This window comes from Nicotiana sylvestris, chromosome 5 (genome assembly GCF_000393655.2).
Source record: "Nicotiana sylvestris chromosome 5, ASM39365v2, whole genome shotgun sequence".
NCBI classification, from domain to species: domain Eukaryota; kingdom Viridiplantae; phylum Streptophyta; class Magnoliopsida; order Solanales; family Solanaceae; genus Nicotiana; species Nicotiana sylvestris.
Window position 1 is genome coordinate 28,520,931 of NC_091061.1, and position 13,666 is coordinate 28,534,596.

Consider the following 13,666-nt stretch of genomic DNA (forward strand, 5'->3'; position numbering starts at 1 on the left):
CCGGCGAATGTGGCGGAAAATTTGGAATGTCGTTCCTTTCGGATCTGAAAAATTTGGAATGTTGTTTTAGATTTGAAATTCGAGCCTAATTGTATGCAACTTTCAGCAAAATTTGTTGGTAGTACTCCAAAGATTCTTGGCTAGGCCACAATGTTACTGATACTACTAACTCTCTCTCTCTGCTCTGCTCACGCACGGTGGCGTGTTGGGATTATTGAAATGAGGAACTTTCTCTGATCTCTTTTCCCCTGTCTTAATTCTTTTTTCTGTTTTTGGTATTTCAGTTTAATTTTGTCAAATGTAATGCAATTTTGGCAAAGCTTTGACGGACCTCAATCCTCAAATCTCAGATGTAAAGTTTTGACAGACCTCTGGCAAAACTTTGACAGACCACCGACAATTTCTAGATGTGCTTTTGATGAAGATCGAAGAGCAGATCAACTGGAAGTAAGAAGAAGATGAACGGAAAGGTTCTAGAATGGAGAACTCATTAGAGAGCATGTGAGCTGAGAATGATTGTATATTTTTCTATATCAAAACTGAATACAAAATGACATGTGTCTTATATACACTATGTATGACAGCTACACTAATCTTTCTCCACTAACTATCTAACCATCAATCACATAATTAGTTATAACTAACTATCCGACTAACTACACTAACTCACGTGACTGTCATGTGTCATTCTTCTCTTCAATACTCCCCCTCAAGCTAGGTGGTGCAAATAGGTTGACCACTCCTAGCTTGCTCACTAGGTACTCATGTAGTGATCTTCCTAATGCCTTTGTGAACAAATATGCTTCTTGGTCTTTAGACATCACATACTTGCTTTTGACAATCCTTGTTGAATCCTCTCTCTGATGAAGTGTAGGTCTATCTCTATGTGCTTTGTACACTCATGAAATATAGGGTTTGCAGCAATTTGAATTGTTGCTTTGTTGTCACAGTACAACTCCACTAGCAACTCAACTTCAGCACCCAGCTCTTTACAAAGTCCTGTCAACCATGATATTTCTGCAACTCCTGCTGCCATACTCCTGTACTCTGCCTCTGTAGAGCTTCTTGAGATTGTGCACTATTTCTTGGACTTCCATGACACTAAAGAACTTCCTAATTTCATCACATATCATGTTACTGATCTCCTGGAAACTGGACATGATGCCCAATCAGCATCACAAAAGGCTGTCAATTTAGAGGACTATTTAGAACTCATCAGCAACCCCATGCCTAGAGCTCCTTTAATATATCTCACAACCCTTATAGCAGTTTCCATGTGAGATTTCTTTGGATAATACATGAACTGGCTTAATACATGGACTGCATAGCATATATCTGGAGTAGCCACGGTAAGGTACAACAGCTTTCCAACTAATCTCTGATATGGCCCTGAATCTGCCAGCTTTTCATCTTCTTTCCAGTTCAAGTGTTGATCATACTCCACAATAGTAAATCTTTGTTGCATTCCATTGGTGTATTCACTAGTTTTGAGCCTGCTAATCCAAGATCAGTGATTAGCTCTATTGCAAACTTTCTTTGATTCATCAATATTCCTTCCTTGGACCTTGCTATCTCAATTCCAAGGAAGAACTTCAATTCCCTTATGTCTTTGATCCTGAAATTGCCCTGTAGCATGGTCTTTGCCTCATAAATCAGTGTTTGATCATTCCCAGTTATGAGAAGATCATCTACATATTATGAGGAGATCATCTACATATACCAGGATTATTGTTAATTTTGTCCCTTGCTTCTTTGTGAACAAGGAATAATCAAAGCGACTCTGTACAAAGTCAGAATTTAGCAATGCCTCTATTAGTTTGAGATTTCATTGTCTTGAAGCATGTTTTAAGCCATATAGGGATTTATGTAGCATACACGCATTCTCCTCCTGGCTGGGAAATCCCTGGGGTGTATACATATAGACTTCTTCCGTGAGGTCCCCTTAGAGAAATGCATTATAGACATCCATCTGATGCAAATTCCAGTTATTGGCTGCAGCTAAAGTTATAACTACCCTGACTATCAACATCTTGAGTACATGAGAGAAAGTTTCCTAATAGTCTAGGCCTTCTATTTGATTGTAACCTTTAGTTACTAGTCGTGCCTTGTACCTTTCAACCTCTCCATTGCCTTATAGTTTATCTTGAACACCCACTTGCATCCAATAGGAGTCTTCCCTGCTGGCAAATCTACCAGAGTCCATGTCCTATTGTCCTTGAGCGCATTCAACTTCGGATTCATAGCATCAAGACATTTGGGGTCTGATGCAGCCTCCTCATAATTCAAGGGTTCCCTAATGCTGGTGATTTTGGACAAATAAGACTGATACTTGGCTGAGAAACATGCATGAGTCAAATAGTCCTACATTGGGTACTTGCAAATCTGCTGCCCATTTGATCTTGTTAAGGAACCATTGTAGACATAGTCTTGCAGCCACATGGACTCCTTAGTAGTCCTGGCTGATTTCCTTAATTGGTGACCTACAGGAATAGGTGTATCATGTTCTGAAGGAGATGACTACTCAACTTGAGTGTCTTCAGAAAGTAAAGGATGTAATGATGAAGGTTCTGTATCAGCAGTGTGGTTGTCTGCAGCAAGTGGGATTGCTGAAAGTGATGCAACATCACCTTGTGTGTTGATCTACAGAGGGACATTTGTATCTTGAGATGTTACAACATCAGTAGTAACTGGATAGTTCAGCACACCATTAGGAAATAACTGCAACTTTCCTTCCTTAAGTAGTTGAAATGGAAATATATGCTCCACAAATTTGACATCCCTGCTTACAAAGAAGGAGTTAGTTAAAATATTATACAGTCTATATCCCTTCTAGGATAATGTATATCTTATCAACACAGCTCCAACTTATCTGGATGCAAATTTGTCTCTTTCTCCCACTACCTTAGCAAAGCATAGGCACCCTATGGTTCTCATGTGCTGTAAAGATGGCACTCTTCCATACATGTAACGACCCGACCAGTCGTTTTAAGCTCTAGCATGTTGTTCAGCAGGTTGAGGCCATGAACAGCTTCATTTCAGGTATTATGACTTGCATGCGGGGTCGGAATTGAACTTCGGGAAGTTCGTAATTGATTTAGAAAGAGAATTCTCATTTCGGAAGCTTTAAGTTGAAAGAATTAGCTAAGATCAGAATTTTTAGTAAACGACCTCAAAATCGGGATTCGAGGGTTCCAGCAGTTTTGTATGATGATTTCTGACTTGGGCGTATGCGCGAATTGGGTTTCGGATGACCCGGGAGTGTTTTGGCACCTATTGTGCAAGTTAGCATTTTGGAAGAAATTTCATAAGTTTGGGTTGAAGTGCATTTCGGTGTTATCAGTGTCCGTTTGGAATTTCGAGTCTGGAGTGGCTCCGTATGGTGATTCTGGAGTTGGGAGCACAATCGGAAGTGAATTCGAAGGTCTGTGAGTTGCTTTGGAGTCATTTGGCTAAAGATAGAAATTTGAAGGTTTTTGAGAAGTTTGACCGAAAGTGGACTTTTTGATATTTGGGTCGGAATTCGATTCCGGAAGTTGGAGTAGGTCCGTAATGTCGAATATGACTTGTGAGCAAAATTTGAGGTCAATCGGACGTGATTTGCTAGGTTCAAACATTGAAAGTAGAAGTTTGAAGTTATAAAGTTCATAAAGCTTGGATTGGAGGTCAATTCGTGATTTAATGTTGTTTGATATGATTTGAGGCCTCGAGCAAGTCCGTAATGTATTTTGGAACTGGTTGGTATGATTGGTTGAGGTCCCAAGGGCCTCGGGTGGATTTCAGGTGGTAAACGGATCGAAATTAGAATTTTGGAGAAGGCTGAAGTTGTTGGTTGCTAGTGTAAACGCACCTGTGAGGCTAGGGTCGCAGGTGTGGAGCCGCAGGAGCGGTCGTGGTGCCGCAGGACCGATTAGAAGTGAAGGGCTCAGAGGCCACAGGTGCGAAGGAAATCCCGCACCTGCGAGATCGCAGATGAGGCCGGTGCAGCGCAGAAGCGAACTGTGGAAGTAGGAGGAGGACCACAGAAGCGGTATTGTAACCGCACCTACGGAACTGCAAAAGCGGCCAAGTGACCGCAAGTGCGGAAAGGGCTGGAGGCAGTGAGTGTTTTAAAAATCGAGATTTGGCCATTTTCTCTTATATTTTCTTGGCTTGGGCGATTCTTGGAGGGTTTCAAGAGGGGGGGTTTTATCATCAACGACAAGGTAAGCTATCCCCACCTATCTTGAGTTAAATATATTGATTATGTATGGATTTTATCATGTAAATTAGTGGAAATTTGGAGGTTGAGAGCCTAGAAAATTCGTATTCTTGGAGTTTGACCACGATTTTGGGTATGAAACTAAGAAAAAAAATCATATATTTGAGTTCGTGAGTTCATGGGTAAACTTTATCTTCAAAAAAATTTGAAATCTGGGCACGTGGGTCCGAGGATAATTTTGTTAATTTTTCGATCAGGGTTAGGAATTATTATAAATTGGATTGTAATGAGTAATTGAACATATATTAATAGATTTGCATAATTATTGGCTAGTTTTGGAGCATTGTGCATCGATTCGAGTCTTCGGAAGAGCGTGGAATGCCGATTATGGATCTTCGGAGCAAAGTGAGTCTCCTTTCTAACCTTGTAAGAGGGAATTGTCCTCATAGGTGAAATAATTGGTTATGTGCTCATATTTGTGGGGGATACGTAGGCACGAGGTGACGAGAGTCCGTGCGTAGCTACTAATATGTGTAAGTCCGAGTAGTCTAGGACCCAAAGCATGTTGTACTGGGAAATATTTGTAATCCATGTTGTACTTAGAAATATTTGTAATCCTATTGATGGTTTAACTCGCTTAAATTTTGTCGAACTGGTAAATTAATTTCTAAAAGGATTAAACTTCATCTTTTTTAAATCGTTAAAAAAAAGAGAATTTGGATTTTCCTTGGATAGTTGTTCCCTAATGAAGCCTTGATTAACTGTTTGAATATGTGATTCTATGTGTACTTGCGTCACATGTAGGATTCGCGAGCAGTGTGTTTGTTTATTTTATGTTCACCGCATCGCATGAATGATTCGCGAGCGGGGTAATAGATGCATCTATAGTTCGCGATGTTCGACCCTCGGCAATGCACATTTTACATTTATGTTGGATCGGGCCGTATGACTTCGACATGATATACGCATGTTTGTATTGTTGCTTGAGATTTATAAATGTTGACATTTGTCTTTCCTGGCAGGAGATAAATTGATAAAGATAATGAGAAGTAAATCTTTGAAATCCATTATTATTTGGGAAGTTGTTTACCTGCTATCTGGCTTTATGAATTAGAATTGTTGTTTTAATAAAATTCCCCGATCTCCTCACATTTTTACTATATTATCATTGAACGACTAGGAAATGTCAAAGTCGACCTCTCGTCTCTACTTCTCGAGATTAGACGAGATACTCATTGGGTACACGTTGTTTTCATACTCATACTACACTTGCTGTGTATTTTTGTTGCACAGGTTCATATGTGACTATTGGCTTAGTAGCATAGTGACATGGTTGATACAAAGACTTAGGTGAGCTGCATTTATCGAGACGACCCGCAACCAGCAGAGTCTCCTTCAGAGTATATTTATGGTGTTTTCATTTCTGTCCACCTTGTATTCCGAACAGTTACTGTATTTTTATTTCATTCCCTAGTAAATGTTAATGCACTTGTGACACCGGGTTCTGGGATGATTATCACATATCTTGTATTAACTTCTTAACATTCATATTTGATTTGAGACGATTATCTTTTACTGGTAAAATTAAAGGAAAATCATAGTTTTCAATGTTTTTAAAATGAGAATTTAATTAAGTATCTTGGTTGGCTTGCCTGACAGCGGTGTCTGGCGCCATCACGACCCTTAGTGGAATTTGGGTCGTGACAACATGGTATCAGAGCACTAGGTTCCCTTAGGTTTCACGAGTCATGAGCGAGTCTAGTAGAGTCTTGTGGATCGATACGAAGACGTCTGTACTTATCTTCGAGAGGCTACAGGACTGTTAGGAGCACTTTCCTTCTTGATACCTCATCATGCGGTTTGATTCTTTTGAGGCTTATGCCTTTGTTTCTTTCCAACTCAATCTTATGCGACATGAAGTGCTTACTATAAATCGGGAATTGAGAAAATGTAATGGTAATACAGATGTCGTGTGAGATGTTCCTCCCTGCGTATTTGATCGGGCAATTGTCGTCGCCTTGCAAAAGGCCGTTCTATCGTTTCAGCTCAGTTTCAGTATTACCTAAGGTTTTGAGATTTGGCACTAACTGTTATGACGATTCGTGCGTTGTTATCATACAATATTGGTGTAATGGTAGAGTATTTGTCTATGCGTTGAAGTAGTGAATGACTTGGAAGGATGTTTACTCAATGCAAGATTCAGAGATTCAGAATTTTATCTCCCGATGGAAGAGAGGCAATCGGGCTATAAATGTTCAAGTTTAGTTTGATGGAGTAACGAGACTTGGTATTTTCGAGCGTGGTGGAATTTTCATCTATGACGTGGTATCATCGTCCTCGATTGAATATGTTGAGTTCATCGGTGTTATAGTTTTCTTCAATTCGCCTTTGGGGAAGGATATTGTGAAGTAATAATAGAGAGGCGATTGTCAGAGATCGCGATGTGCGGTAGTTCAGGATTGATTGGTATACCTAGTGTTGATGACCCAAGAAAGATGACATCGGGGAGATTTAAAGTTAGTAGCGGTTCGTGGGTTCAAGCGCTACGAAGATAGATTTTATTTAAGGCAACAACTGAGCAACATAAAAGGAGGAAGGACATGTGGGGAGTGTCAGGCAGTGGTTTAAATTTCTAGAAGACCAGGTATAAAAAGCAAAGGTCGAGTAGTCGATTAAAGGGGTGAGTTCCGCCATAGTGGGAGAGTGGTGGAGTTGCATATGGGCTTTGTGGTAGGATGACTATGCACCTTAAGGAGAGTTTAGAATGATTTGGGAATTTTAGTGATTGGGGTCTACGGATTTAATTTGAAGTATAGGCTATTATGCGGCAGGAGATTTGATATAACGAAAAGGAGCTACTTGAAATGAAGAAGGATACAACGTAACTTTGAATTGGAAGGATGTTGCCGCACATTTAATTGATGTCCACGGGGGGTGAATGGACTTGTGCAGCTAGAGAGTGAGCTCGGGCTCAGGATGGGTTATTGATGTCGTAGTGATTGTACCCCGTGCAGCAGCGTTGGAAGACGTCGGCACATAAATTCCATAGGTGGGTTATCTCTAGTGAGCAGCTCGGCGGTCGTATGGATTGGCGAAGCTTCTGCGAAAAATTCTATTGGTTATACAGCAAAGAGATCGATCATGCGAATGTGGTTAATGATTCAGAGTATGAAATAGGGGTTTTACAGAAAGACTCTGAGAATTTTTGCGGTTGATTGCACAAGGTTATGTCAATAAGAGATAAAGAATTTTGGTGAATCCCAAAGTTGTGTAATAGTGGATTCAAGATAAGTGGGAGAGTCCCACCACTTAGGATTGGGTTTCATGGCTAACTACTTGCGAGGTTTCTCGTTATTAGCATATTGATGGGTTATTACAGCTACGGGGAAAGAACATAAGTGGTAATTTGAGCAAAGGAATTGTTAAAGGTGTGTTATGGTTGGCCTTATTGGCTCATGTTCAGACTCGGAGAAGGATTCAGGATTTATGCCTTGTATATATTCAAGGGAAATGATTCTGCCGGGTGCTTCGTGAGAGGGTATGCATGTGCTAGAAAAATCATGGAGTTGATTATGTTTGGGGCCAAGTCAGAGCGGGTGGCTCTCAAAAACGGTCCTAGTGGATTCAAAGGGATAAAGTGTGGCGCCTAATGATTTCGACCTATAGGCACAGTTAAGAATCGAGCTTTGTAGCAACTTATGTGAAGGTGCCCAGAATGTTCTATGATGTTTTCACCTATAGTGTAGCAATTGGGAGGTATGAAATAGTTCGTGGGATTTGAGACAGTATGGTCTCGTGATTCACTTTCACTCGGGATGAGTGCGGATGAAGTGTGTTATATGTTGAATGGAGTTATCATTTCTAAGGCAATCAAGGATAAATTGGAAGAAGATAGACTGGTTAGCCATAATTGAATTGGCATGATGATGGTAGTGACTAGACCCCTTAGTGTGATTAAGTTATGCAAGTGATTTGTGACGGTACGGGGTGAGGCCTGTCGGTCACCGTAATTGACGTTATTCAGAAGTATTCCACTGTTATGGCCTGTTATGTGTAGGCGGATCCCGGAAGGGCTATCGTGGTTTAGACCACTACTTGAAGATTTGCATATTCTACGATTGTGAGAATTCACATGTGTGTTGCTATAGTTCTCCTGAAGTGAGTTAAGTGGAAAGTTTTTATATGATGAAGTGTTAATCTATTAGTGGTTCCGAAGTTATGATGAAAAACATGTTCTATCGTATATTGGCATGTTGGGTACAGTAAGTGGTATGGAATTTGAAGTGAGGATCAAAACTGCAGTTCGGTGTTGACAAGGATGTCACGAGCTCGGATGAGCAGGAAAGGAATTTCGATGTTTAAGGTAAGTTGGTATTGTCTTCAGCATCACCTGAGATCGGTGTTTTGTGAAAAAAGCTTTGTATCCTGGTTAAGGATTCTTGATCGCTTTTTAGCGTTAGTGCGGCTGGTGGTTTGGATGTACAGACCTATTATCTGTCACAGAAGGTTATGGGAACGTGCCCCACGGGAAGGTCGTATAGGTGTGGCATGTAGTCATTTGATTGATTGAAGAGTTAAACCAAGTATGAAGATTCTGGTAATGACGTTAAATTGAGAATTGATGCCTGTAGGGCACACAGTCTATTGGGTTGCAGACTGTGGAGGATTACTCCAGTTATGATGGTCGTTCTTGTGTGTTTTGAGAAAAGGGGGGTGATTATGGACCTTTGAAAGGTTATTAGCCTGGTTCAGTGCGACCAGAATCAACTTGAGGTCTATGGATGGATATAAATGTGAATGGAATTTATATCAGGCCATATGTGTTCATTTCATCCATATGCTCCTTTTGGAGGAGTGGGGGTGTTATTTCATCGTCAGCTATTTCATGTAATGATGTATTGCACTGTGTGAGTCGTGAGACGGCTTGGTGAATTTCTTATGTGTTGAGGTTCTACGTAGAGATGATGTTATATGAGCAGAATGGCTCTTGAGATTCAGATCGTATATCGCACCTCAGTTGTGCTTGAGTTTTGTAGCTTATGGCGTTATATGTCTCCCCAGGGATGGTATTATGCACTTAGCGTGCTTGTGACCGACATTCGGTATTTCGTTGTGATGAGCAATCTAGCTCGGTGTGTATCTCCTTATGTGAATTTTATGTGTGGATCGGGTGGCACGCCGCCATTGGTATGTTGTTTGGATTGGGTTGCGCGCCGCAACAGTGTGATGTTGACTACTGTTCCCCGTATCTATTTTTATGTGTTTTGTTTCCTATTTTTCTGAGGAAAAATCATATTAGCGGTGTGCCCGCGTCGCATGTATGATTTGCGAGTGGGGTGTCTGTTCAATTATGTTGACCGCGTCGCATGTATGATTCGCGAGCGGGGTAATTGGATTTCCTTTTCAGAGTTCATTTCCTTTATGTATCATGTTCGAGTTGGTAGCCTATTGGCACATGGTGGCATCAAATGAGACTTTTGATCATGTCCGGGATGGCTTATTGCCTAAGAAGTTCGTACTGGGTGAGATGAGATCATTGGATTTAGGATTATTGCAATCTGATTATATGAAGTATATTAAGGAGCAAAGACCATTATTTGGTTCAAGATGAGGTGATGGTTCCTATTAGGAGTATAGACCCAATGAATTGTCGATTCGGCTGTCGGTTATGAATTTCTACACATCTCTTCCGTTGTGGCGGTATTGTAAGAGTTAGAGCAAGACTTATATATATCATGAGGTGCATTGGGAACATCAGATTCGTGGAATTTCGACTAATTTGATCAGAGAAAGTTATTGTGGTCCTGTGATTAAAGTGGTGCAAGGTGCAAATCTGACTAAGGTATGCAGTCATGCTGCGTGTAGTTATTGATATGGTGAACGTATGTTGGAAATAGGACTGGCATAGAATTCCAGATGTTGGAATTGGGCTCCAAGGCTTATTTGCTTAAATAAAAAGGGAATATCTTTAGAATTGATCGAGCTAATGTGCTCAACTGAGTTGTGGTAGCACGGGCAGGTGCATGAGGTGTTAAACAGTGATTTCAGACTACTTTAGTGTAGTTCTCAGCACGTTCGAGGACGAACGTATGTTTAAGTTGGACAGAATGTAACGACCCGACCGGTCGTTTTGAGCTCTGGCACGCCGTTCAGTAGTTTGGGGCCATGAACAACTTTATTTCAGGTATTATGACTTGCACGCGTGGTCGGAATTGAACTTCGGGAAGTTCAGAATTGATTTAGAAAGAGAATTCTCATTTCGGAAGCTTTAAGTTGAAAGAATTAGCTAAGATTAGAGATGTTAGTAAACGACCTCGGAATTGGGATTCGAGGGTTCTAGCAGGTTCGTATGATGATTTCGGACTTGGGCGTATGCCCGGATCGGGTTTCGGATGACACGGGAGCATTTTTGCACCTATTGTGGAAGTTAGCATTTTAGAAGAAATTCCATAAGTTTGGGTTGAAGTGCATTTCGTTGTTATCGGTGTTCGTGTGGTATTCCGAGTTTGGGAGTGGCTCCGTATGGTGATTCTGGAGTTAGGAGCGCGATTGGAAGTGAATTCGGAGGTCCGTGGATCGTTTTAGAGTCATTTGGCTAAAGATAGAAATTTGAAGGAGTGGACTTTTTGATATCAGGATCGAAATTCGATTCCGAAAGTTGGAGTAGGTTCGTAATGTTGAATATGACTTGTGTGCAAAATTTAAGGTCAATCGGACATGATTTGCTAGGTTCAAACATCGAAAGTAGAAGTTTGCAGTTCTAAAGTTCATAAAGCTTGGATTGGAGGCCGATTCGTGATTTTAACGTTGTTTGATATGATTTGAGGCCTCGAGCAAGTCCGTAATGTGTTTTGGGACTGGTTGGTATGATTGGTTGGGGTCTCGGGTGCCTCAGGTGGATTTCGAATGATTAATGGATCGAAAATAGAATTTTGGAGAAGGCTGAAGTTGTTGGTTGCTGGTGTAACCGCACCTGCGAGGCTGGGGCCGCAGGAGTGGTCGTCGTGCCGCAGAAGCGGTTAGAAGTGAAGGGCTCAGAGGCCGCAGGTGCGAAGGAAATCCTGCACCTGCGAGATCGCAGATGCGGCTGGTGCGGCGCAGAAGTGAACTGTGGCAGTAGGAGGAGGACCACAGAAGTGATATTGTAACCGCACCTGCGGAACCGCAGAAGCGACCAAGTGACCGCAGGTGCGGAAAGGGTTGGAGGCAGTGAGTGTTTTAAAAATCGGGATTTGGCCATTTTCTCTCATATTTTCTTGGCTTGGGCGATTCTTGGAGGGTTTCAAGAGGGGGGTTTTCATCATCAACGACAAGGTAAGCTATCCCCACCTATCTTGAGTTAAATATATTGATTATGTATGGATTTTAGCATGTAAATTAGTGGAAATTTGGGGGTTGAGGAAAACCAAGAAAATTCGTTTTCTTGGAGTTTGACCACGATTTGGATGTGAAACTAAGAGAATATCATATATTTGAGTTCGTGAGTTCATGGGTAAACTTTATCTTCGAAATTTTTTGGAATCCGGGCACGTGGGCCCAAGGGCAATTTTGTCAACTTTTCAATCGGGGTTAGGAATTGTTATAAATTGGATTGTAATGAGTAATTGAACATATATTAATGGATTTGCATAATTATTGGCTAGTTTTGGAGCATTGTGCATCGATTCGAGTCTTCGGAAGAGCGTGGAATGTCGGTTATGGATCTTCAGAGCGAGGTGAGTCTCCTTTCTAACCTTGTAAGAGGGAATTGTCCCCATAGGTGAAATAATTGGTTATGTGCTCTTATTTGTGGGGGCTATGTACACACAAGGTGAAGAGAGCCCGTGCGTAACTACTAATATGTGTAAGTCCGGGTAATCTAGGACCTAAAAGAATGTTGTACTTGGAAATATTTGTAATCCTATTGATGGTTTAAATTGCTTAAATTCTATCGAATTGGTAAATGAATTTCTAAAAGGATTAAACTTCATCTCTCTTAAATCGTTAAAAAAGGAGAATTTGGATTTTCCTTTGATAGTTGTTCCCTAATAAAGTCTTAATTAACTGTTTGAATATGTGATTCTATGTGTACCTACGTCATATGTAGGATTCGCGAGTAGGGTGTTTGTTTATTTTATGTTGATCGCATCGCATGAATGATTTGCGAGCGGGGTAATAGATGCATCTATAGTTCGCGCCGTTCGACCCTCGGCAGTGCATATTTTACATTTATGCTGAATCGGGTCGTACGACCTCGGCATGATATGCGCATGTTTGTATTGTTGCTTGAGATTTATAAATGTTGACATTTGCCTTTCCTACCGGAGATAAATTGATAAAGATAATGAAAAATAAATCTTTGGAAATCCATTATTATTTGGGAAGTTGTTTACCTGCTATCTGGCTTTATGAATTATAATTGTTGTTTTAATAAAATTCCCCGATCTCCTCACATTTTTTACTATATTATCATTGGACCACTAGGAAGTGTAGAAGTCGACCTCTCGTCTCTACTTCTTTGAGATTAGATGAGATACTCTGTTTTGGTACTCATACTACACTTGTTGTGCATTTTTTTTGCACAGGTTCATATGTGGCTAGTGGCTTAGTGGCATAGCGGCATGGTTGATATAGATACTTAGGTGAGCTGCATTTATCGAGATGGCCCGCAGCCAGCAGAGTCCCCTTCAGAGTATATTTACGATATTTCTGTCCACCTTGATTTCCGGACAGTTACTGTATTTTTATTTTATTCCCTAGTAAATGCTCATGCATTTGTGATACCGGGTTCTGGGATGATTATGGGATATCTTGTATTAACTTCTTAACATTCATATTTGATTTGAGACGATTATCTTTTACTGGTAAAATTGAAGGAAAATCATAGTTTTCAAAGTTTTTAAAAGGAGAATTTAATTAAGTATCTTGGTTGGCTTGCCTGACAACGGTGTCTGGCGCCATCACGACCCTTAGTGGAATTTGGGTCGTGACAATACAATATCTCAAAAGATGATTTTCCTGACAACATTGATAGAGGCAATCTGTTTATGACATAAATAGTTGCCTGTACACACTCCCCCCAAAATTTGAGAGGCAAATAACCTTGCAACCTTATAGCTCTAGCCACTTCCAGTATGTGCCTTTGTTTCCTCTCCACTACCCCATTTTGTTGTGGGGTGTGAACACATGAACTCTGGTGAATCATTCCATAAGATTGAAACAACTGTTGCATTCAGAATTAAACACTCAGATCCATTGTCACTTCTTAGTACTTTCATAGTCACATCAAATTGAGTCTTTATTAAGGCTAAGAATTGTCTCAAATATACAACCACATCACTCTTGAGCCTTAGTAAGTAAATCCATGTCATTCTACTGCAATCATCTACTATAGTATGAAAAAATCTATGTCCACTATGAGTTTGTACTCTATATGGACCTCAAACATCTACATGAATCAATTGAAATGGTTTATTTGATCTACTTGTA